The following is a 23914-nucleotide window of genomic DNA, read 5'->3' on the forward strand; positions in this document are numbered from 1 at the left end:
GGTTGTGTGATGGGCCGAAGTTGTGTGTTCATCAGCTATTTCAAGTGTTTCGATCCAATCTTGTAATTTTAATTTTTTCTTTATTTTTCCAGGAATGCGTTCAATTTCCCATTCAGAACAACCAATATTTGCAGCTTGATCTAGAAGGTTTTTGTACCATGTTGTTAGCATTCAATTTTGGCCACTCTTCATTTCTGCAAAAATGATTTCCAGGATTTTTGGTCGTGGATGCCTTAGAATCTTTCCCAGGAACAATAAGCTATTTCTCTCCACCACTGATTTCAATGATTGCAAACTTAATTCCCGTCGAATGTTTGCTACCGGGGTGGAGTTTGGAAATCGGAGCACTCTCCGCCAAAATATTCCTTCCAGTTTTGCCCACAGTGTTTTCGGCAGATAAGGCATTGCCTCTGCTCTGTAGGTTAGAGCTGGAGTGGCTTTTGCTTTGAAGAATCTTATTATTGGCAGGACTGAGAATTTGCCGAATTTACGTTCCAAATATACGGCTTGTGCTGCTAGTGTTTTTGCCTTGGAGAATAGATGTTCTTGCATTGTTATTTCAATTCTGCTGCACAATAGTTTGACCCCCAGGTATGTGAAGCTCTTTACTGTATCCAGTTTTTCTGAATTTGCAAACCACTGGGGGCGTCTACTCTGTTTAGATCCTTTTTCCATGATCATTATTTTGGTCTTTGAGGTGTTAAGTTCCAGATCGTTTTTCTTTAGGTAGCAGGATATGCTATCCAGTTGTCTCTGGAGTCCAATGGGCGTTTGGTCAAATAAAAGAATGTTGTCCGCGTAGAGCAGACGTGTCACTTTCTGCTTCCCTATTTGAGGAAGAAATGAACGGGTGTCTTTCTGCGTCCACTATATCCGCCATGTATGCTTTATACAATGCTGGTGCCAGAGGGCACCCTTGTTTGACACCTCTCGCTGTCTTTATGATTGTAGACAACGAGCCTGCTGTGTTAAGCCGGACTCTGACGGAGGTGTCGCTATGCAAGGCCTTCATTGGTTCCAGGATAAATAGTGGGCAGTTTTGTTTTTCGAGTTTCGTCCATAATTTACCTCTATTGACACGATCGAAGGCCTGGACCAAATCGATTGTAGCAATGAAGATTCTCGGTTGGCCTTCTAGGACTTTGGACTTCAGGATGCTAATCAGCATGATGTTGACGGAGGTCCCCAAGTTCTTTTCGAAACCCAATTGAAATGGGTCTGCTATTTTAGCCTCCTTTTGCCATGCCTGGAATTCGTCTAGCACCAAGGAGCAGAAGAGTTTTCCAAGCACATCCAAAAGTGCTATCGGCCTGTAGTTTTTCGGGTCATCTCTCAGGCCCTTCTTGTAGATGGGGACGATGTTTGCTGTTCTCCACGTGTCAGGAATTTGTCTTGTGTTCCTACATCTTCGGAAAATCTCTGTTATTAGCGGCGCCCAGGCTTTTGCGTCCTGTTTTAGATGAGTGTTGGATATTCCGTCTGGGCCAGGTGCACGAGAGTTGTTTAACTTGTAGATCTTTTCCAGAATGGCCTGCTCAGAGCAAGTTATCCATTGCGATGTATTTGGTTTTTCCACTACGGTTTCTGGTATTGTAGGTTCTTTAAATAGTTCAGTGATGTGTTCTACCCATTTCTCTTCTGGGACACTGTTGGTGATGGTCTTATCTGTGGTAGTCTGATTGGTTTTGATTAGTTTCCAGAAGTCTTGTGAATTCTTTTTACACACTGTTCTCAACATGGATTCAGCGTCTTCTTGGTATAATTTCCAGCGCACTGATTGGAGCCATGCTTTTTAGCCTTTTTTTTGTATAGTTGCCGATTTTAGATTTGATTGTGTTGGATATCGTTTTGCTTGTCGTATTATCTTCCGTAAGGAGGATTTCTTTATCCTCAGCTCTTCGTTATATTTGTGCAGATGAGTTGTTTCCGGTCTTCTCTTTTGCATTGGGCGTAGATGTGGAATGAGAAGAGGATAGTAGGCCAATTTTTCAGGGGTAGCTTTAATAGACCTTTGTCTATAGTAGGATGTTGTAATATCAATTAAGACATCTGAAGTCATTTTCAGCCGGCTCCCTTGTGCGTTTGCTTCAAGCTTGTAAGGCATTGCTGTGGTCACGTATGTTCTTACTGGCCACGTTGCAGATAGTAAGTTGTGATCACTGCTGGTGGTTTTCACTACCTTAAAGCTCGTGATTGTAGAGTGTAGCTCTTTGGAGGCGAAAATGTCGTCGATGGTACTTTTCTTTCCTTCGCTTTCCCATGTAGGGGTGGTGGTGCTGGCAACTTCTAAAGAGTTCAAATTGTACAAGTCTCTGGATTTCATCAACTCCGACCAAGCGCAACCGCGAGCGATTGAGCATGGATTTGTTGTATTTTGCTGTGGCTTTGATGCTTTGTGACCTGGACAGGTGGCATTCAGGTCACCGCATATCGAAATATGGTCCACATCATAAATTTCAGCAACGTCGGTCAGTATTTTTTCCACAATGTTTAGAAAATCGTTTGTTTTGGTTTCTGATGGGTTCCAATAGATGTTCAAGAGAAGAAGGAGGTCGTGTCTGAGTTTTCCTTGGGATGCTTCCTCTTTTTCCCATTTCAGTAATGTTACCTGGCTTGCCAAGGACGAACTCAGATTGTGGACTATCCGTAAGATACCCTCTAATCGGACTGCTGTTAAGAGGCCTGATACAGGTCGGCCTTTGTCTCCTTTTTGAGCAGGAGATAAAAGTACTTCGTAGCCGTCCAAGCTGGGTGGGTAGAGCAGCCAGGTCTCTTGTAAACTTATTAGGTCAAATTGGCCAAGATTTATCTCTCCGGGCTTGGTCAGATGGGAATGGCCTCTTGTATTCCAGGAGCCAATAGTGATCATTTGCTGCTTCTTCTGTATGGCTTGCATTCGCTCTGATGAGTCTCCTCCAGTCCTCGCCGGAGGGCGGTTTGGTTGCTATTTCTTCACATAGCGTGTCAATACGGACGGAATCCAAGCCCATTTTTTGGGATCTTTTTCCACCTTGTCAGCATGCTTTAAAATCGGGGTTTTTTCTCGATTGTTACGCGTTTCTGTTTCCCTTATGCCCGATCTCGAGGGCGGGCCCCTCGGTTGTCCGTTTGATTTACTTACTAAGGACTCCTCCTGCGTTTTCCACCTTCCCGTGGTAGTAAAATTGTCAATACTCTTTACTCTTCCTTTATCTCTTCTGGTGTCTGGGCTGTATTGCCTTGTAATTTCTCGCACTGTGTTTCTTTTGTCTTCGTTTTTTCGCTCGTTCTTCTCTGGTGTTCGGTGTGATTTTCTCTTTGTGCTTGAAATGTCTGTCCCTTCCGGGGTAATCAGAGCTGATTTCCATCTATCTTTTCCGTTTGTCTCGTAATTGCGTTCCAGTTTCGATGCATGCCGGTGGGCACTCCTATGACCTCTTTCTTCTGATTTAGTTTCCCTTAGGAGGTACCCTCTTTTAAACAGTTCACCTGCCGCCTGGAGCAGGAGTTTCTTCACTGTTTGAGACGTGATGTGCAGAAAGATGCTATCTGTCCTAGCTTTTTGTGCGAATTCCACTATTTTTATATCCGCACTTCTGATTTGATCTCCTCTGTGAATTTTTTCGAGGAGCTTCATCGTTGCTCTTCTATTGAGGATGATTTTTTCTCCCGTTTTGTCACGTCTTTCAAGCTTCAGCGTACGTGACGCATGACTCTTTTGAGTGAAGATTTTGGATGTACGCGTGGAGTTTTGTTGTGTGGGCAAGTTCGATTTGAACCAGCTGAGTCCCCGGATTTATGTCTTCGTCTGTTTTCGTCCCTCCTGTGAAACGATGTTCTGTGTGTTGGTGCGTTTGCCTTTTTATCTGTGTCACTTTGACTAGTCGGAGACTTTTGTCTATGTCGCGATTCGTTGTTTGATGTCTCTTCAAATCTTTCAACATTGCGTTTTTCCTTGTATATCCTTAAATAAGAATCCTCGGTACCTCCGTGCTTTAATTCAGTTTTGTTGATCTTTGAGTTTCCTAGGCGAAAAAGCGTTTTCCTCTCTGGGGTAATTTGACGACTTCTCTTACTTAGGTTGTCAGTTTTATCTTTCTTTTTTGTTGGTGTTTTTTTTTGGATCTGGTGGTGTGGGTCTTTTGAGTCATATGGCAAGAGATTATCGTCCAGAAAGGATACCTTTCTTTTTTTTGTAGATGGTCTGGGAATATCTGATTCCGATGTTTCAATGGAGTAGACGCTTAGGTTGGATAGGTCCAACGAGTTGTCTTCAGTGGCTCCCCTCTGCTCTTCATCTTCAATAATCTGGTAGGACTCGTTCTCCGTAGGTTTTGGTTTTTGGTCGTTCACCGTTATCCATTTGGTCATAAGCTTGTTTAAGGTACTTTCTGTTGGTTGTATCTTCTGTGCAAAGAGAGCTTTTGTGTTTTTTTCTTTCGCTGATGCTTGATTTTTTTGAACCTTTTGTCTCAGCGGTTTTTTACTGCTCTCTTCGGTTCGCGTTCTGGATTGAACCTCATCGGTTTGATTTTTGCATATATTTTCCGTGTCTTCCGACTTGGCATGTGAGTTTATTGCTCTTTTTGGCGATCTAACGCCCGTGTTGTCAAAGGTCATCGAATATACGTCTGCCATTTTGTTTTCTGGTTTAGGTTTTCTTTTAGTCTCATTCGGATTCGTTTGAGTGCTCACGTTCACTAATTTATGTTTGAAGTGGAATACCTCAGGATTGTCTGTCATGGTGCTTTGATCGTTTGTACTTGCCTTCCAAGCTTCTAAGGCTGTTATGTAGCCTTCGAGATGGGTTAGCTTTGAGTTGCATGCCGCTATTAATGAGGTATGATCCTTTAACGTATCGTTGATGGTTTCATATAGCTTCCCAAATGGTGCAAGCGCAATGGTCACGGCTGACATAATTGGTAGTATGTCAGTGCTTTTGGTAGGTAAATTGGTGTCTTTTTTTTTTATGTATTTCACTTTCTGTCTTAGCATTATATGGAGTAGAGAGTAATGATCGTGAAGCTTCTGCTTGATCAACATCCTTTCTTTGTTTCGAGATCAGAATCCCGCCAGGAGATGTGTCTCTGATTTTTAACGTGTTTTTATAGTTTAATAATGCCTCCGCCAGTTTAATTTCTTCACATTTTCTCTGGTGATCTAGTTGGACCATCTTTGAATTTGATTCCGTTTCGTTTTTTTTCGCCGCAATGGATTTATTTGATGGTTCGGCTTTGCCCGATTTATCTGCCAGGCCTAAAGATGGGGACAATAGTGTTTCGCTCATAATGAGGTCTACCGTTTGTGTTTCATCGTAGTTTCTTCCTTCAATCGGAGCGGACTGTAAGCCAAGATCTAATTGTTTTTCTTCCCGGTGTATGGTTATAGCTGGTTGGCCAGAGGCGCTTTTTTCTCTCTTTTCCACGTTGTTTTCCAAGTTTCGCTCCAAGGGTCTGAGATCTGTATTGGCGTTAGGTGGTTCGGTTTTTTGTTGGGACGCAGGGAAGTTGTAATGCCAGCGTGTTTGGGGTGAGTAACCAGTGCTTCCCAGGCACTGCGCTGAGGCCGGTTGTTTAGGTACGATTTTTCGAGGGGATGGGGGGATTCCCTCCAAGATTTCCAAATCCGATAGTTCAAACCGGTTAGCCGGCGGAATCTTTCCCAATTTTTCAAAAAACCTTTCGATCGGGTTATTTGTCGAAGTTATTGTATTAGTTGGTTTTTTCGTCTGAGTCTTGTTTGGTAATCTGTTATTGGGTGTTGATGAGCCAGTTGGCTTTAATTTTTTTTCTCCTAGGCTTTGTATGTTCTGATTTATAACAATATCGTTTGATTTGAGGATTTGAGATTTTGACTTTGCCTCCTCCTCTTTTCGGGGAGTCGGGGAGTGAGTCAGAATAGATTTGGACTTGAATCTGTCGTATGCTTCTGTATTTGAATAAGTATTTGACTTGGCCCAATGATGTTCTCTCAGGATATTCAGATCATCAGTTACCTCTACTTCGGGATCCTCCAGGTATGATATAGTTGTGTTTGGGCAGTTTTGGACTCCATATCCAATCGAATCTAAATTCAGGGCTGGGTAGGGCAGCTCTTACAGTCCTTGGGTGAACCTCGCTTTCAATTTTTAATTTTCTACAAAGGTCAATTTTTTCCAACCCAGTGTATTTCTTCTCACTTATTGTCTCAAAGAAGGCCTTCAGTCGTTTATCTGTAGTTAAGTTTGTCCTTATTGCTACTTCTGTATACATTTCACCCTGTGGTCGCACCAATCCGCCACAAGAGGGCGTGACGCAGCCACTCTCCGGCACAGGCTCCCCTCTCCCCATTTCCTGGAGCTTCGGAACCAGCCTCAGGCTCGCTGGGATAGGGCCTGCCTCCAGCCCTCCAACCCCCGGCGCCGGGTCCTCTACACAGCGGGCACAGCGGCCCCAACGTTCATCCTCTCAGTAATCGGCAGAGCCACCGCGCACTCCATCGCCGTCTCTTTCACCCCCCCGCCAGCCGGCCCGGACGCCGGCGGCACGATAACGACCTCGAGGGGCGGACTCCGTTCTGACGACCGCCGCTCTCCCTCACCAACGGATCCCACAGGCGGCGGCACAGCTCCTCTCCAGGGTAGGTCATGCTGCTGCCGATGGGGCGATCTGAGGGGGGGGGGAAATCGGAGGGGAGAGAGGATGCGTCTCTAATTGCTGTGATTTCTTTGTTTTATGTTTGGGTTCTAATTTGTTACGCACAAGTGGTTCCTCTTGAGTTTTTAGTGTGAGAAGGCCACTTCTCAACACGCGGCCGGGTTCTTCTTGCACAGTATGCCCCAGCTCCGACTTTTCTATCAGGGCGGGCTTCTCCATGATTATACTAGAATAGTCGTAGGAATGTTCTATTGAGTTCTTAAGTGCTTGGGATCTTGTACTTGGGTGAGCTTTGCAGGGAGCAGTCGGGGGGGGAGACAGACAACCAGCACGCCAGCAGCCAGACTGCCAGACTGCACCTCCTCGCAGCTCTCCGCGAGATTACCTCGGTTAGCGTGGTCATACGAAATTTTTGGGGCTTGACATACTTGTTGGCAGGCCGTAAGTCCAATACTGGGCGCATTGTCAAATCTTTCTTTGGCACAAGGAAGTAAGTTGAATAAATACCCTTGTTTACCTGGTGTCCCGGGACGAGTTCTATCGCGTCCTTTTCTAGCAGAATGGCGATCTCCTCGAGGAGAATCTTCTGATGTTCTAAGGAGTGTACTCTTTGTCGTGGAGGATGGTTCCGGGGACGCTGCAGTAGCTCTATACAATATCCTGTGGATACTGTTGACAGCACCCATCTGTCTGATGTGATCCCTTCCCAAGCCTGGGTGAAGTTGGAAATGCGTCCCCCTACTGGGGTTGCGTGAGAAGGGACCCTGAACTGAGCGTCACTGCTTTGGTGGAGGCGTGCCGCCTCCCTGGCTGGGGCTGCCTCTGCCTTTACCACGACCTCTCCTATTACCCCTGCCGTAACCCTGGGTAGACTGTTGGTTGTTGTTCCACTGTGTACCCTGCCCCTGGGAATGGTTAGATCCTCTCTGGGAATTTTGGCCGCGTGGGCGACGGAAATTACTATTCCCTCTCTGGTTAGGGGGTTTATTGGTTAACTGGCCAAGGGACTTGAGTGTTTCATATTCGTCCTTGGCATTCTTCAGTGCGTCTTCGACTGCCTTACCAAACAACAGATTGGTTTCCACCGGTTTGTCCAACAATGATGCCTGGGTTTCTGCCTTAAAACCAGACTGCCGTAACCACGCATGTCTTTTGATAACAGTGCCTTCCGCTATCAATCTGCCTGCGTTGTCCGCAGCGTCGAAGGTTGCTTTCAAAATGCAACCAGACACGGCTCTACCCTCTGTGGAAATCCGAGCTAATTGGCCCTTTAAAGGTTCAGGAGCAGAGGCTACGAGTGCCGCGACTTCTTCCCACTGATGGCAGTTGTAGCTGGCCAACAGGGTGGTGGAGTTAGCAATCCTTGCTTGATAGGCGGACGTTGAGGCTACTTTCCTGCCGAAACCGTATAGTTTTTTGCTCTCCTTGTCGGGAGGAGCTTCGGACGATGACAAGGGTGTTCCAGCCCTCTTACGAGTGTTGGTGACAACTACGAAGTCTGGCTTCAGATGTCCTCTTATATAGAGAGGGTCAGACTGGGCCGCCCTGAAAGGTTTTTCAACCCTGGGATTGACTGCTCAGGTGAGGTTCGGGTTCACCAGGGACGGATCTATTCTCCGCTGAATGGACTTAAGGATAGGGATGGTCTGGGCAACAGGCCTCCTTTCTCCCACTAACTCTTCTGCAAAGTCCCTTTCCTCCTGGACACCGTGGGTGTCAATGTGGAAATGTCCTGCTGCGCGAGCGAGAACCTCATTTAGGAGGGGTTGGTCATCGACTGGGGAGTCGGTAACCGGGGCTTCGTTCTCTACCGGGGAATCTACTCTGTATGTTTCTGGGTCCTCCTCTTCTTCTTCCTGGTCCTCATCATCCCCATAGTAGCCCGTCCCGGTTTGCTCTTCTACCATACCAAATTCTTGGTCCTCACCAAAGGAAGCCTCTCCTTGATACAGTGAGTATGGTCTTGCGTATGGTTGTACCTCAAAGGGTTCTGACCACATCAGAGTTTAAACCGGGGTTTTTTACTCGGGGGGGGGGGGGAAATAGGATCAGTAGAGCCTGAGGGAGTCGCCCCTTGTGGATCAAACGAGAGGAAATGTTCTGGATTTTTATCATAAAAATCAGCCAAAGAAGACATTCTTGAGATGACACTATCTATGTTTTCATTGGATCATTTTTTGGAACTGGGAATGACTCTCTCAGCAAGTCTATGGGATTTATCTTGAGTAGCTTTGCTGGTTTTAGACATATCTGCAGACCTGGTTTTGTTTGTCTGTTTAGGGGGAGTGGTGTGTTTCACAGGTGTGGAAGAGTGCAAAAGTTGTTTCTTCTGCTGTTTTCCCCCCTCCCCGTGCGTGGAAAAATGTTTTCCCTGTCCTTTAGTGGCTCCGGAGGTTTTCGACGCCTGGCGTCGAGGATCGGGGGTGGTGTCCCTGTCCTTCGAGTGTGGGGCCTCGCTGGCTTTAACTGCGGGCTCTGACTCCTGGAGCGCGGCCTGGGGGTGGAAGTAACTTCTGTTAGCCTAGGGAGCGAGGCACTCTTGGCAAGAGTGGATGATTGCCTGGAGTCATGCGGCGATCTTGATCGAGAGCGCCCAGAGGACACCGAATCGGACCGTTCCGTTTGTGCCTCTTTCCGAGAACTCGACGTCGTCGAGTCTCGGTTGGACTTAGTGTGTTTAGTGTGTGTAGTATGTGAAGCGCTTGTGTCGCCGGGGGTCTTCCCCATAGCCGCCCTGCCGGACGACCTTCCGAGGTCGGGGTCCTGCGCTCGGCTGTCTTTCGACGCCGTAATGCCCTCGCCGTCCAAAAGTACGGCGTCGCTGCCGTCGCTGAAGGCGCCCTCCGCTGCCATGGCCGCCTGCCTGGCGTGGTGGGCCCAACGCTTCGTCGAACGGTCCTTAAGTGTCTTAGGTTTAAACCTACTACACGCTCTGCAGTTCGCTTCAGGGTGGTCCCTCGGCAAGCAGAGATTGCACGTGGCGTGCCTGTCGACCCAAGGGTATTTGCGATTGCACTTGGGGCAGAATTGAAAAGGGGTACCCTCCATACGCACCTTGAGGCAGCGGGCTGTTAAGTGTAGGAAATGTATAAGGTGTACCTATATACCAAGAGTGTAGAGTATGTACCACCCCCCACTCTCCCTACTTGCAGGGCCGAGGCCAGAGGCCTTCCAAGGCCCGGGCCGAGGCCAACGGCCTTCCGAAGCCCAAATCCGTCGTGCAGCAGCCGACAGTCGATTTCTTCTCCAGCCGGCGTCGAGTGTCGAAGTTCGACCTTGGGGTGGGGAAGGATGTCAATTAAAATTTTTAGCAAAAGTATGGCTAAGGCCAGGGGACTCCGCAAAATGCTTCCGACCAGTATGGCGGAAAAAAACAATCTGAGGATCCTAGACGCGTGAGGGATCTTGGGTACAGTGGACGTCACACTAGGGGTAGTATTACTGGCACGCCCTGTGTCGACGCTCATTTTCGAGTTTCGAAAAACAAACTGTAATACTCTGCAGCTTCCACTAGATGTCGGCCTATGCACAGCATGTGATCTAAGCAGATTCCACAAGCCTCAGAAACATATATATATATATATATATACACACACATACATACATATACACACACACACAAGTTAGCCCACTGACAACGAGTACTATCCGTATGCCGACATCAGTTGGACTACAATATAACAAATCAGAATAAGAAAAACAAAACCCGAAGAACATACAATCTAGGAGTATCTGGCTGACAGAAACGGACACACATACTTTGCCCTTCCCCTCTGTTTTCTGTCACAGGCACCCACCAGGCCATTGGCCTAGGATAGAAAGAAAATCTCTTAACCACAATAGGTCCTGTTTAGTTACCTAATCCCGCGTTGTCAGTATGGTGGCCCACCACTGTGCGATCTGTGTACCTCGGCCAGTGGCCTATTATGTGTGAACCGGGCCTCCACCATTCCCCACTGGACTGATATTTAACCCCCACAACTGCAGTAACTCTGCCTCTTTATGTTGTGCTATATATATTAGCCTCTCATATGCCGCCATTTGCGCTAAATCCGACTCATGTTTTCAAGAGGGTACCTTTCCAGAACACGACAATCAAAGTATCCCCTGCTTGGCTACCATCACAGCAAAGTTGTCAGTGCCTCTCCCTGGACACATCATGTAATATACAAAGTTCAGGGGAAAACTTCAGTCCCACCACCCCTGCGTAATTTTTAGCTGCGCCTGTACCTCAGTCCAGTAACCCTGCAACTTTGCGCAAGACCACAGTATATGCAGAAGGTCAACCTCCTGCGCACTGCACCTCCAGCACACAGCTGTTTTAATACCCACATTGCATCTTCTTGGGAGTCCTGTACCACCATTGTAGTATCTTAAACTGCATTACCTCGAGTCTTACTTCCCTGCTTCCCTTGGCATAGTTCTCCAAAATACTGTCCCTGGACTCCTCCCCTAGCTGCATGTGCAGCATCTTCTGCCACCTGTAGTGGAGGCATGGAATCACAAGCACAACACCGACAATGGATACAATTTGTAAACCCTTTATTGAAAATGTTGGGGCTGGAGAAACTCCTACTTTGCCCTATAACCAAGATGGGAGTAGTCTCAACCAAAACAGTCCTTGCGCAGTCTGTCAAATCAAAACGGCCTATTCTGACAAAACCTAATGCCTGCCCTATCTCTTGTATAAAAAGTGTAAAAAAGGAGAAATGTATGCAAAGGAAAAATCAGAGTTCAAAAGAATAAAATGTGGATGAACCAGCTCTCCTCCCCACGTTAGACCTCAGAGTAAAGCTGTCCATGTAGGCAGAATGACATACTTGGCACGGTTTCCGACGCAAAAAACAGTTCACAAAACGTCGATTGAGGCCCACTTGGCCTTGCAAGTAAAAGTCTTTTCTTGATTTTCAAAATAATGCTTCAACAAAAATTCCACCAAGGTCCCCCTCTGTCGGGTTCGGACCTTTCATGACAAAATGCAACAAACTTGCAAGGGGGCTCCCTTCCCAAAGCTTATTATACTTCGGTGCTCCCTCAGTCAGACTCGGACCACTTTCAGACTCGGACCACTTTCGGATGTCAAAGACTAGCGAATGTGCGTGGCTTCCTTTCCAGAAAACCGCAGGACCACTTCACTTCTCTTCCCTTCTTTAGGAGTTACTCTTGCTTACTTCAATTTTGCTGTTCATTCACTTTATTGCTTCAAACGTACCTTTCAGAGACAAGGGTGGGATACTTCCTTTCGCCGGACCACTCTTACTTGGTATCACCTATCTCACAGCTGTCCTTACTTCAAAGTTAATTCACAGGTCTGCCTTTCTTCGTCTCTCATCCGCACACGTGCACCCTTCACTTGTGATATAATGTTGCTACTTCATTCGCTTTAACACACACACACACACACACACACACACACACACACACACACACACACACACACACACACACACACACACACACACTTCCCTCAGGTCACTTGCTAACTCCCAGGCTGTGTGCGTCTTTCTTGGTTTTGCCATTTCCAATTCACGAGTCAAGGTTAATACCACAGGCTTTGCCTCGCTTTCGCAATTCTGCCGTTCACCCGTGACGGTTGCTGGCGTCCCTGAAACACAATGCAGTCTTCACTTGTGGGATCTGGCCTTCTCCACGTGTCTTTCGTAGTGTGTCAGAAGTAATGACCTCCAGTAGGGAACTCTTGGGGTTTTCAACCCACTGCTCTCGTCCCTTGGTCTGTTGCTCTGCTCCAGTAGATGTGCCTTCGTCCCAGATGTTATGCTCGTACTCATGTTCCCTGCCTTGCTCAAAGTGTGTCTTTAGGTGTTGCCTTGTATTCGTGTGAGGAGAGCTAATTGGCATTAGGTGTATGCACTTTAAAGTGCCTGACCCGATTAAATACAAAAAAATAGGCTAGGTCAGATAAACAAAAGGGGGGATAATATTGCGTCTCCCCATTTGTTATCTCGCCCTCACTCCCCAAAGATCCTCCCACACTGGTCCACCCCCAGGAAAAGGATTCAAAAGCGATGGCCGTGTCCTGGCCACCTGAATGACCAAATCCCTGAGGACTAGCGGATGAGACACCCTTTGGTTTCTCACACACCTCTCTGCTATACCCTCCCTCACACCTTTCTCGTACAAAGAATCTCTCAATGCAGCATAAAGTGTCCCTATAGATATTTTCTCCCCCTTTCCAATCCCATGTGGCCTTTGCTATTGGAGAGCTTCTCAGCCCATGCAGGCAATCCTTCTGCACTCCGGCGACACAGTGCATCAGCTGCACAGGTCTACCCCCCTCAGATGGGCCTAGATGGTACCTGACCACTAGCGCCTGATAAGAGCGGGCCCTCCCTCATCAAATGCATCTTTGACTTGGTGTATCCCCTTGACTTCCCAGTCTACCCACTTCACACCCTCCCTCCCATCTGTATGACTATTGTTCCAATGCCAATAGCTATCCACCGTAACTAATGAGTGAGCCCTCTCGTACACTCTTGCGGTGGCCCCGAGGATCAGGTGTTTCGCATTCTCCACCTTGCCCCAACACACCTGAAGCTTCCTCATATCCCATACTCAGCTCCAGCTTCACCCAATCTGGCTCACTCCTCACATCTTTCGAAAATGCCGTGACCCGAGATATCTGTTGTGCCAGGCAATATAACTTTGGTAAGTTGAGGCCTCGCGCCCCGATCAGGGCATACCGTTTCTCCAGTTTAGCTGGGTGGGACCTCCAGGGTAGAAGATTAAATACATAATTTAGTCAAGCTATGATCATTTTAACTACCTGCACTCTTCCCCATATGGAAAGGTTCAGCTGCGCCCATCCATGTCCCGGCAAAATGGCGATTCGCACCCTCTGTACTATCCCTAACCAAATCTACCAAGCCCCTGTCCATCCACTTAAACTTCACCGTCCAGCCACTTAAACTTCTGCCCTACCACATCCTGTTTGGAGTTATTCGCATTCAGAGGCATCACTTTGCACTTATACAGGCTTTCTCTTCATTCACGGGCTGCAAGATAAATTGGGATGCCCCCCACCAGCGCTGGTATGGCCAATCCCGGGTTGGCTTACGATAGCAGTATGTCATCTGCATATAGCATGTCCTTCACTTCCCCAGCCAACGTCTGCACCCCCCATTATTCCTCTATGTTCCCGTATAGGCTATGAAAGTGGCTCCAATGCTAGCGTGAACAACGACTGGGACAGCAAGCAGCTTTGCCTCATTGCCCCTGTAATCGGAAAGCATTCCGAGACATGTCCTCCCGCAATCACTCAGGCCGTCGGCTGAGCGTACAGCAATTGTACTTTTTGTATAAAGTGCCTCCCCAGAGCTGCCCCTTTCGGTGGCCGACAGAGCATGGCTTCTCAAAATGGTAGCACTACCACAACTCCTGTACTTCTTCACCAACGTCCCGTACAACATCCCGCAGCAATTCTTCAAAGAGCTAAACAAACTCTGCTGGAAATTTCTATGGCACAAAGGAAGGCACAGAGTTGCCCTAGACGCAACGTAGACTGTACGACAAAGGAGGCCTCAAAATCCCCAATTTTGAGCTCTACTATTTGGCAGGCCAATTGAAGCACATGATCCAATGGATGGCTGATGACATCTCCACGGACACTCGCCTGCTAAAGCCCACAGACTCCCCGAAGCTGCTTAGAGACCTACTCTGGATCGAGTCGGATGTGAGACTTCAAGACTCATATTTAATCCGCCTGGGCACTCGGATTTGGAGGCAGGCCTGCAAAATTGCCAAATTGGTTGACCCCTACTCCCCACAGATCCCGATAGTTGCAATTATGTCAACCAGATCAGAGGGCCAGAAGGTGATCAGGAACATATGGGAACCCTTTGGCATCGCCACCCTGGGAAACCTTGCGGGTGACCAGGGCATCCTCGAGTTCACCGAATTGCAGGAAACCACGGGGATACCGCCAGGTCAATTCCTCCTACACAGAGCGGTAGTGAATAGACTCACGAAACGATGGCCAAAGATGGAAACCCTCGACACTGGGCATGAGGTCATTGAGAACTTGAGTGCGGCAGAGGGAGGTCATGAAACTTCAAGGCTCTACAAGACCCTGCTCAACTGCGCCACACAACAAGAACTCAAGAGCAAGGTAAAACGGGAACTAGAATTTGGCACGCTGTTCGAAGACAAAGAGCGGGAGGTTATAACACATTACCACAAAAAGGTATCTAGAAATGCCCGTTTCCAGCTCATACAATTCTATATCATTCATAGGGCATACCTCACTCCAGACATCTCCAGATTCAGCAGTACGGGCGCCGCGTCGTGCCCTAAATGCCAAGAACCCTCCGCTGGAATGTCCCACATGTTCTGGGGATGCCGGGCAATACATGCCTTCTGGACACAAATCAAAGCAAAGGCGGCCGAAGCTGACATAACATTGGACGTGCAGTCCCCCAAAGCTTGCATCCTGGGCTCATACCCTAAAAGTAAAAACGAACAAGCCCCTAAATAGGCTCAAGGACCTAATGTATATCCTACCAAAAAGACGAATTGCCATGGCCTGAAAATGCCCGAGGGCCCCCAGTGTCGCAACGTGGTGGGAAGACCTACGTAGATGGTCTACAGCCGAAACAGGGGCTTGGGAGCTTGCACAGCGACAGCAAAAAATGGACACCTCCGACGACCCATTACAGTGGGTGGCCCTCACAGTGACTCTGTTCCGCACAAAGGAAGACAGCTCCTCCGGTGGGGACCCGGACAGCCCATGCTAAACCCTGGCGCACATAGACTGCAGCATATCTTTACGGACCTGGTCTAATTGGGAGGGAGGGAAGGGGGGAGTTATAACTAATACGCAACTGCTTCGAAAATGATATTAAGTTTGTATTGTTATTGAAAAAATAAAAAAAGTTTAAAAAGTGCCTCCCCAGACCAAACCTCTCCAATGTTCCAAATGGGTACCCCCAAATCCACCCTGTATTTTATGTGTTTAATATTTATATTGTGCACCAAACCCTGAGGTAGCTGGGTGCTTGAAAGCTTAGGGTTACATACATGAAAAGGCAGAAAAATACAATCGGGCATGAAGACAATAAAAAAGTGGGACCCTGGTTACATATAGGTCCGATGAAGCCATGGATAAGAGGAAAAACATTTTAAAAAAACTGTTACATACAGTACATCGATATCATTTATTTTATTTTTGTATTTGCAAAAGCGCCTAGCAGCCCGGAGGCACCGAGGCGCTGTTTCAAGAATGTGTCTTAGTTACGGGAGGTGTGGTTAATGCAAGGGTTACATTAGTCAGTACAAGGTTGCAATGGTCGAGTGCCTTACATGTTTGCATGACGAGCAGGGGCATATGCGGAATACATACATGTGGAAAAAGTCCCTTGTGGAGGTTTTACACGGACAACATGGTTTTTATTGCTTTACTGAAGGCAGTGTGGGACTCAATGCCTCCGATAGAGGGAGGTAGCAGGTTCCAGTTGGTGGCTGCTAGAACTGGGAAGCTAGAGCCGCCTGCTCTAATCTTGAGGCTTTTAGGGATAGTTAGTCGTTTGGTGCTGCTGGATCTGGCGGGTCTGATTGAGGGGGGAGCAGAGAATCTTTGCGCAAGGTAGCGAGGTGCTGTGCCATAGCGATATTTGTGGGTAAGTGCCAGTGACTTAAAAAGGATATGTTCCTTGACGGGAAGCCAGTGGACAGATTTCCTGGTGGCCGATATATGGTCTATTTTTGAGACCCCGGTGGCTGCTCTAAGGGCATCGTTATGCAGAGTTAGAGGTTTTTTGATGTTCCTTGCTGAGGTGCCTAGTAGGAGTGTGTTGCAATAGTCTAGGCGAGATCCTATTTTGATTAGATGAGGTCGGGCGCAAGCTTGGTCTGAAAAGACTTTCATTGCTCTACCCCTGAGGAAGGATGCAATTCATGCAGTGGCATCCGGTGAGAAGTTGCCGGCCATTGAGAGGTGATGGCAAAGGGTATCGTGGTCGACCAAGTCAAAAGCCGCAGAGAGGTCAAGGAGTAGTAGGAGGGCCAGTTTGCCTATGTCTCTGAGGTCATCAATTTGGTTCTTGAGATCCAGTAGTGCGGTTTCTGTACCATGAGCAGATGAGCTTCTAGGCATTTCTGGACTTGGAGGTATGCCGCTTTGTCCAGAATCTTCAGAAGGAAGGGAACCGTTGCGATGGGCCTGTTCCCTGGTGATTTTGGATCTAGTGTAGGTTTCTTCAACAGTGGGTGCACCGATGCTTCTTTAAGGCTGGAGGGCACTTGGTTTGATTTGAAGGAAGCGTTGATGAAGGCAGTGAAGAACGGTACCAGTGTGTGGGCGATTTCCTTGATGAGCTGGGCCAGGCATGAATCACCCTTACAATTGGATGGCTTGATCAAGTGGAGTATGGTAAGAACTTTGTTTTCTGTCATCTCCTTGAATGAGAAGGCTGGAATTTCAGATGGGATGTTCTGGTGTAGGTCAGATCGTTGTAGAGCCAAGCTGAGAGGGCTGATCATTTTTGTGAGCGCAGTTTCAGGAGATCCTGGTTAAGCCATGAATTGGTTTGTCTGATGGGTTTGCCTTTCCTTTGCGTAAGTGGAGCAATGGTGTCTACGGCTTTGGTGATTATAGAGTTGTAGGTGGATGCAAGGGTGTCCGGATTATTGATGAACGGATGCTAGAGTTTTGGAACCTGGAGATGTGGAAGTAGTATTTCCTTGGTGAGTTGCTCAGCACTCCTGGTGAGTGCGGGCGGCAATGTTCCTTGGGTGGTGGTGGTGGGGGTTCTGGCGTAATTGAGATTGAAATGGATAGCAGAGTGGTCTCACCAAGGAATGGGGGCGATGACTGGGATCGATAGCGGACAGTTGTGTTGGGCGATCCATTCCAGGGTGCAACCTTTGTCATGGGTCAGTTCTAACACTGTTTGTTTGAAGCCAAGTGTGGCGAGGGCGTTATTGAGGGAGGTGCATGAGTAATCAGTGAGAAGACAGCAAGATAGCAGTATCTTAGTGGTGAGGCAAGAAGCTCAGCCAGTTTGTTATGCTGGCTTTGAAGGAGAGGAAGGAGGATTCCTGTCCGAGAGGGATGGGGATGGAGTTCCAAGGTTTGGCGGCTTGGACAGGGAAGCTAGGTTTTGAGATTGAACCTTGGCACCACCAGACAATGGGAGAGAGAAGATCTGGTTGTACGTGTAGGTTTGTGCATACAGATTTTGTCTGCCAAATATTTTCGGGGCTGAATTTGTGAGGCATTTGTGCGTGATGGCCAGGGTGCGTAGTGTGATCCTATCACGATTGGGAAACCAGTTGGCGCCGTTTTTTGTAAGTGGATATATGACAGGATCTGCGGAGACCGAGTGCAGCTCTTAGTGAATTGTTTTGAAGTACCTGGAGCCTATTTAGAGATTTTGTTCAGATGAACCAAAGAATAGTGTATTGCAGTAATCAAGTCAGACAGCTGTTTGTGGAAAGATAAGATTTGCAACTGTAGATCAATTTTTTAGTACAGGCCATGGAGGACGCAACACTACTAACCTGTCTTTTAAGAGAAAGAGTTGAGTCAAGATAGACCCCAATGTTTTTATCTCTTTGGAGACATGTTGCCGTCAATGACGAAGGAAGTGCATCTGGTGTCGAGTTTGTTCAGACGTGCCTGTGTACCAACGATCATTAACTCGGTCTTCGCGTCGTTGAGGCAAAGACTGTTGGTGGCCATCCATGCTTGGATTTCACTATAAATGATGTTTAAAAGTTTCGAGTTGTGGTCATAACAGCCAGTGAGGGGGATGAGGACTTGGGTGTCATCTGCATAGTTGGTGTAGATGACACTCAACTTGTCCAGGCAATGAAAGAGTAGCTTTATAAAGATATTGTATAGTGTGGGCGACACAGGATCCCTGAGGGACGCCACCCAGTATCGGATTGGGATCAGCTGAAGCATAGGGGAGAAGGCTCTTGTAGTCCGGTTTGAGAGGAAGAATTTAATCCAGTCGGATGCATTGGTGGAGAATGCTGCCGCTGTTTTAAGGTGCTTGGTAAGAATTTATTGGTCGACAAGGTTGAAAGCTGTGGAGAAGTCTAGAAGCAGGAGGACTGCTAGCTTGCCTTTATCCTTCGCCTCATCCATTTGGATCTTAAAGTCTAGCAGGGCTGTCTCAAATCCATGTCTGGGTCTGAATCCAGATTGTCCGAGTCCGAGGAATCCATTTTCCTCTAAGTGCTTCTGGATGTGCAGGTAGGCCACCCAATCCAAGAATTTCAGCAGGAACGGAACTGTGGTGGTGGGCCTGTAGTTAGTGGGGACATTAGGGTTGATTATTTTTTTTTTTTAGTAACGGCATAACTCACGCTTCCTTGAGGTTATAGGGTACCTAATTGGATGAGAATGAGGAGTTTATCAATGAGGTGATGAAAGGGGCGAGGTTTTTAGCTCCCTCCTTAATGATGGCGGCTCGGCAAATATCTCCTTGGCAATGGGAAGGTTTTAGACTCTTTATGATGTCTTCAACTTCCTTTGGAGTCACTTGAGAAAAGGAGAAAGGAGTGCGGGGTTGAGGGGTTTTTGGTGGGTCAGGGGCAGTGTGAGGATCGATAGTAAGGCTTGCTTTTTTGGCTTTGATCTTATTTTGGAGTAAAGTGATTTTATCTGCAAGGGCTTTCTGGATTTTCGTACACCATTCTGCGTTTTTGATGCACTCCTGTGTGGGTGGTGCAGGGGATTCAAGCTCTTTTAGGATGCTAAAGAGTTCCTTAGTACTGGATTTGGCATTATGGATTCTGGAATTATAGGTTTCTTTTTTTGCAGATCGTGGAGGCTGAGGAAAATGCTGTTTTATTGTTGGTAGTAGGTGATTTGCGCCAGGTTGATTCAGCGGATCTTTTGATGTTTGAGGCTTTTTAATTCTGGGGTGAACCATTTATTAAGGTGGGCCAAAGGTTTGGCCTTCCTGAGTTTGAGGGGCAGCGGAGTCTAGTGCCGACTTGAGAGTATTGTTGTAGAGGTCTACCAGGTTAGAAGGGTCGAGCTTGCTAAATTTGGTCTTGTTGAGGATGTCATTAATGAGGGGTTGGAGGCTGTCAATGGTGATGAAACAGTTTCTAGAGAGTGAGGTGGGGGTGCTAGTGTTGCTTTGGAGGAGGATGGTCAAACGCTTTCTCTGCGTCTAGTGACAGTGCTACTCCTGGTCCTCCCCTCCTCTGCCCCACAAGTCTCATGTTTTGCGTAGGTAGGCGGCCAGGCATGTACCCCAATTGCATCTTGTGCACCAATTTCGCGATCACTTTCCGTAGCCTCATTGCTAACACTTTGCCAGGATTTTAATATCTGCATTAATCAACGAGATTGGTCGAGAGCTTCCACAACCCGGCTTTGGAAACACAGTAATCAACACTCTTTTGAACTTCCAATCCAGTGACCCCTCCCTTGCAGCTTCATTATAGAGCTGCATCAGCATACCTTCTAACTTCTCACCCTCCCATCTTATAGAGCTCTATAGGAAAGCCATCTTACCCTGGGGCCTTATTGGTGCTTGTACCCCTTATGGCCCCCTTCACTTCCTCTACCGAGAACAGGGGCCCCAACATAGCCATCTTCCTCCCCCAATGTAGGATGGATATGGGATTCATAAAAGTTCTCCTACTGTTCCGTGGGCACCTCCGCTGTATACAGGCGTACATTAAAAGTGTGAAAATCATACAGACGCATGAGCGGGGCCAACTTCTCAAGATAGTCTTGCCTCTCCTGGTCCTCCCTCTTCGTCCTTGCGCTTCTTTGTATCAATAACCTCCTGATGTAGGCTTTCTCCACTGCTAAAAGGCTGCTCCCCTCGTTTACTGACCCATCATTCTTTCTAATGTATTCCTCTATCACCTCTTTAAGGGCTTGCTTATCTAGTGGGTGCTTAATTATGCTAACATTCAACCGCCATCTCCTCACGCAGGGCTTCCTCAGTGCCGTATTCAGCACCATTAGTACCGCCTCATGGACTGAAACCTCACCCGCCATGATTTTACACTTCAGCACACTGGGGAGCATTTGGGTGGTTAACAGAAGGTAGTCAATGCATGACTATGTACCATGGATGCAGGAAGTTAACTCCCTGCCTGATGGATGCAGTAACCCCCTAGGGATCACACATTTTTTAGGTCCCCCATTAGTTGCTGCAGTATGTCCCCATCCTTCCTATGTTCATCATTCAGCCTGATTTATCTACAAAAAGGGTCTTTTGGCAACTTCCAATTCTCGCCCCCCTATCCTCTGCAATAAGCATGAGATCCCGCCCTGCGACTGCTTGAAAAGACTGATCGCCGTAGGCGTGCAGACCAAGCTTATAATCACCCGGGTTCCACCTATGTGGGCCTTTATTGCCACATATCTCCACTCAATATCAGACTACACTGCTGTTACCCTTACAGCCAGAGTTTTAGGTAGGAGGATCGCAACCCCACATTTCCTCCCTTTCTCAAAACTGCTGAGATACGCCTTGCCCACCCAATCCCTACGCAGCTATTCCGCTGCTGCTTTACTGAGGTGAGTTTCCTGTAGGAGTGCAAAGTCGGCCTTCTTTGTGGCTAAATAATGCAGTACTTCCACTTATGTAGTGCCCCAGACCACTAACATTTAAAGATATCACCTTTAACTCATTGCTCATCTATGGCTTGTTGTATAGTTCGCTAGAGGCATCTTCCCATCTAACCTCAGGCCATACTCGCCTCTCCTGTAATCATGCCTCATCCCGGTAACCTTCCACAGTGAGACCGCTTGACCTTGCAACAATTATCAGCCTACAAACAAAAAACCTGAACAGTAACAAGCCAGTGGCTACCTCCTTCTCCCCTCGCCCTCCGAGAGTCTTCCACTGGGTCAAAAGGCTCTTCCAGCCTCCACCATCCTTTCATTGGTGCTGCAACCGATCCCATTACTCCCAACCACTCGACCCCTGTAACTCCCCATTCCCCCCCCATGTTATATGCACTTGCATATCATTTCTGTGAGCGGTTACCCACGTACCACTTAAGACAGATGTCTTCTTGCCACCTCAGTTTCTACCAGGCCTTCCAACCCTCCCAACAGTTGAAGATTGCTCCGGGTGTCCAATATCCTTATATTCCTTCAGTTGCTCTTGCCAAGGCAATTGCTGGGCCTATGTCGGATTCTTCAGCAGAGACCTTGACTTCTCCCGTGTTCTGTCCATGGCTGGTCCCTTCCTCCCCTGCTGTTCATTCAACACCTTGTGCCCGACTCCGATTTGTCTAACACAACCTCCAGTCTTCTCACCGCAGCCCTTCCTGGTGTTGCCTTTCTTGCCCCTGCTGATCTTCTCTCTGCGGCCGCAACTTGTCCATCGCCTGCACATCCAGGTTTTGCAGGCAGTTCCATAATTCCAATAGATTATGTAAGATTTGCATTTTCTGATCCTTAGTGACCAGCACCCTGGCCGGCTCTAGCAGTGCATACCGTACATCCCACCTCCTCAGAGGTCTCATGTTTAGAAACCTCTTTCGTATTTCAAGTGTCTCCTTCGAAATAAGATGTATATCCTATGCCCCTGCCACATAACTGGAGACTTATGTCTGATCGCTGCCAAGGCCTGGCGCACATGCGGGTACCTCAGGAAGCAGGCTATCATTGGCCTTGGCATGCAAGAGCTGCTCCCATTACACCTGTTCACACCTATGCACCCGGGTAGCTCTAGTGTGCTGCCAAAATCCATTTGCAAGGCAGTCGGTATCCACTTGAGCGTCGGTTCCTGTCCTCAAGCTCATTATTGACGGCGCAGAGTTCATCCACTTACCTTGTCCGCCACTTCCGCCACTCTTTCCTCCACCTCTGTAATTCTTTGTGAACTTATTAGTTTCTGCTTTGACAGTCAAAACTTCATATGCATGTCCTTCACCCATCCATCCATTCCCATCACCACATCACTGAGCTTGGCAAATTGTTGTAGCAGTAAATCCAGCTTGGAGACCTCCGAGGCAGGCCCACTCTCCAATGACACTTTGGGCACGCAGAAATATGCAACCAATCTATCGGCCCTTCGCAGTACCTCCTCTCTCCCATGCTGCCTGCGGTCACCGCCTATTTGTCACCGCATTGTTCCCAGTTGCCAGGAGTAGTGCGTTATGCCCGTCACCGCAGTTGCATCTGTGCCAGCGTATACCTCCTGCACGTGTGCTTAGGCTCCCCACCCCCAAAGGGCCACTCTCTTGCACACTCCTGCACACTTAATGTTGGCCAGGCACTATCATCCACCTGCTTACACACTCAGGCCCATGTCTGGTGCACTCAACTGCTCTCTACCACTGCAATCATGCAGAGATATACTCTTGAGATCAAAATATGTAGTTGCCGCCAAGCATCGGCACTCTAACTTAGTATGTCTGCATTGTTTTATGAAAGACATGTCTATGCGTGAATTCTCACAGGGTCCTCTAAACATACAGACTGTCAAGATCCCCTTGACAGTTATGCACTTCCCAATTGGATCTCAGATTAAAAATATCAGGAACGGTTAGCCACAGTCTTACTTTACCAGTCACTCTCCCGCACGCAAACACAAAACCACTACCCCTAATGCCTTGTTGTACACAGGACGAAACGGCAAAACAGTGATTTGCTGTCCTACTGTGATAATACGGTTTATTTTGCAGGAACATGTAATTGTCAGAGAAATATCAAGTGGCACACATAAGGCAATATAGTGATTAGAATTAATGTGATTACAAATTAGGCACACGCCATGTAATCACAGTTCATCATTCCTCTTTCAGAAACAGATATGGTAGCTGATGCAGGATATTGTGAGACTGTAAATAGAGAAGGATCTAACTGTGTTCTGATAATACACCTGGTACATAATGATACTAGGTTCTGTGCTCATTATCTCAGAATAATATCGGTAAGACATTTTCGGTCTCAGATGTGACTTGCACACTGCTTCAATATGCCCTTACTTATGCTCTGAATGTTCCTAATGTTTGGGGTCTTTAAACTGTAGCCAAACACGATTGTGATACTATCAGCCAGAGACCCAGATCGACCACTCTAAATGCTTCTCTGGGATCACTAAAGTTTCCCTAATGCCCTTAGAAGGATGCCAGATAACCTCCCACTTCCCTAATGGTTTGAAAGATGCTCCTATTCGTTTAGCTCAGCAGAGAACATCAATTGTAACCAGGGGGAAAAAGCAATTTAGAGGGACATGTTTGGTATGGTGCCAATTCAAGGCCAAGTACACTGGGACAAATTAGGTCAGCTGGCATAATGTCCAAGCAAGTCTGGCGAACTTCACATTGCCTCAGATTTGAGCATGATAAGAAAC

At 47.4% G+C, this 23914-nt stretch overlaps 1 protein-coding gene across 1 annotated transcript in view; it reads right to left on the reverse strand.

Annotated features, from left to right (window-relative positions):
- The window catches only part of LOC138526770 (uncharacterized), a 186995-nt gene that overhangs the window by 130399 nt on the left and 32682 nt on the right, over window positions 1-23914 (reverse strand). The window lies entirely within an intron of this gene.

The sequence above is a fragment of the Ambystoma mexicanum genome, chromosome 1q (assembly GCF_040938575.1).
Source record: "Ambystoma mexicanum isolate Mex_15411 chromosome 1q, UKY_AmexF1_1, whole genome shotgun sequence".
Lineage (NCBI taxonomy): Eukaryota > Metazoa > Chordata > Amphibia > Caudata > Ambystomatidae > Ambystoma > Ambystoma mexicanum.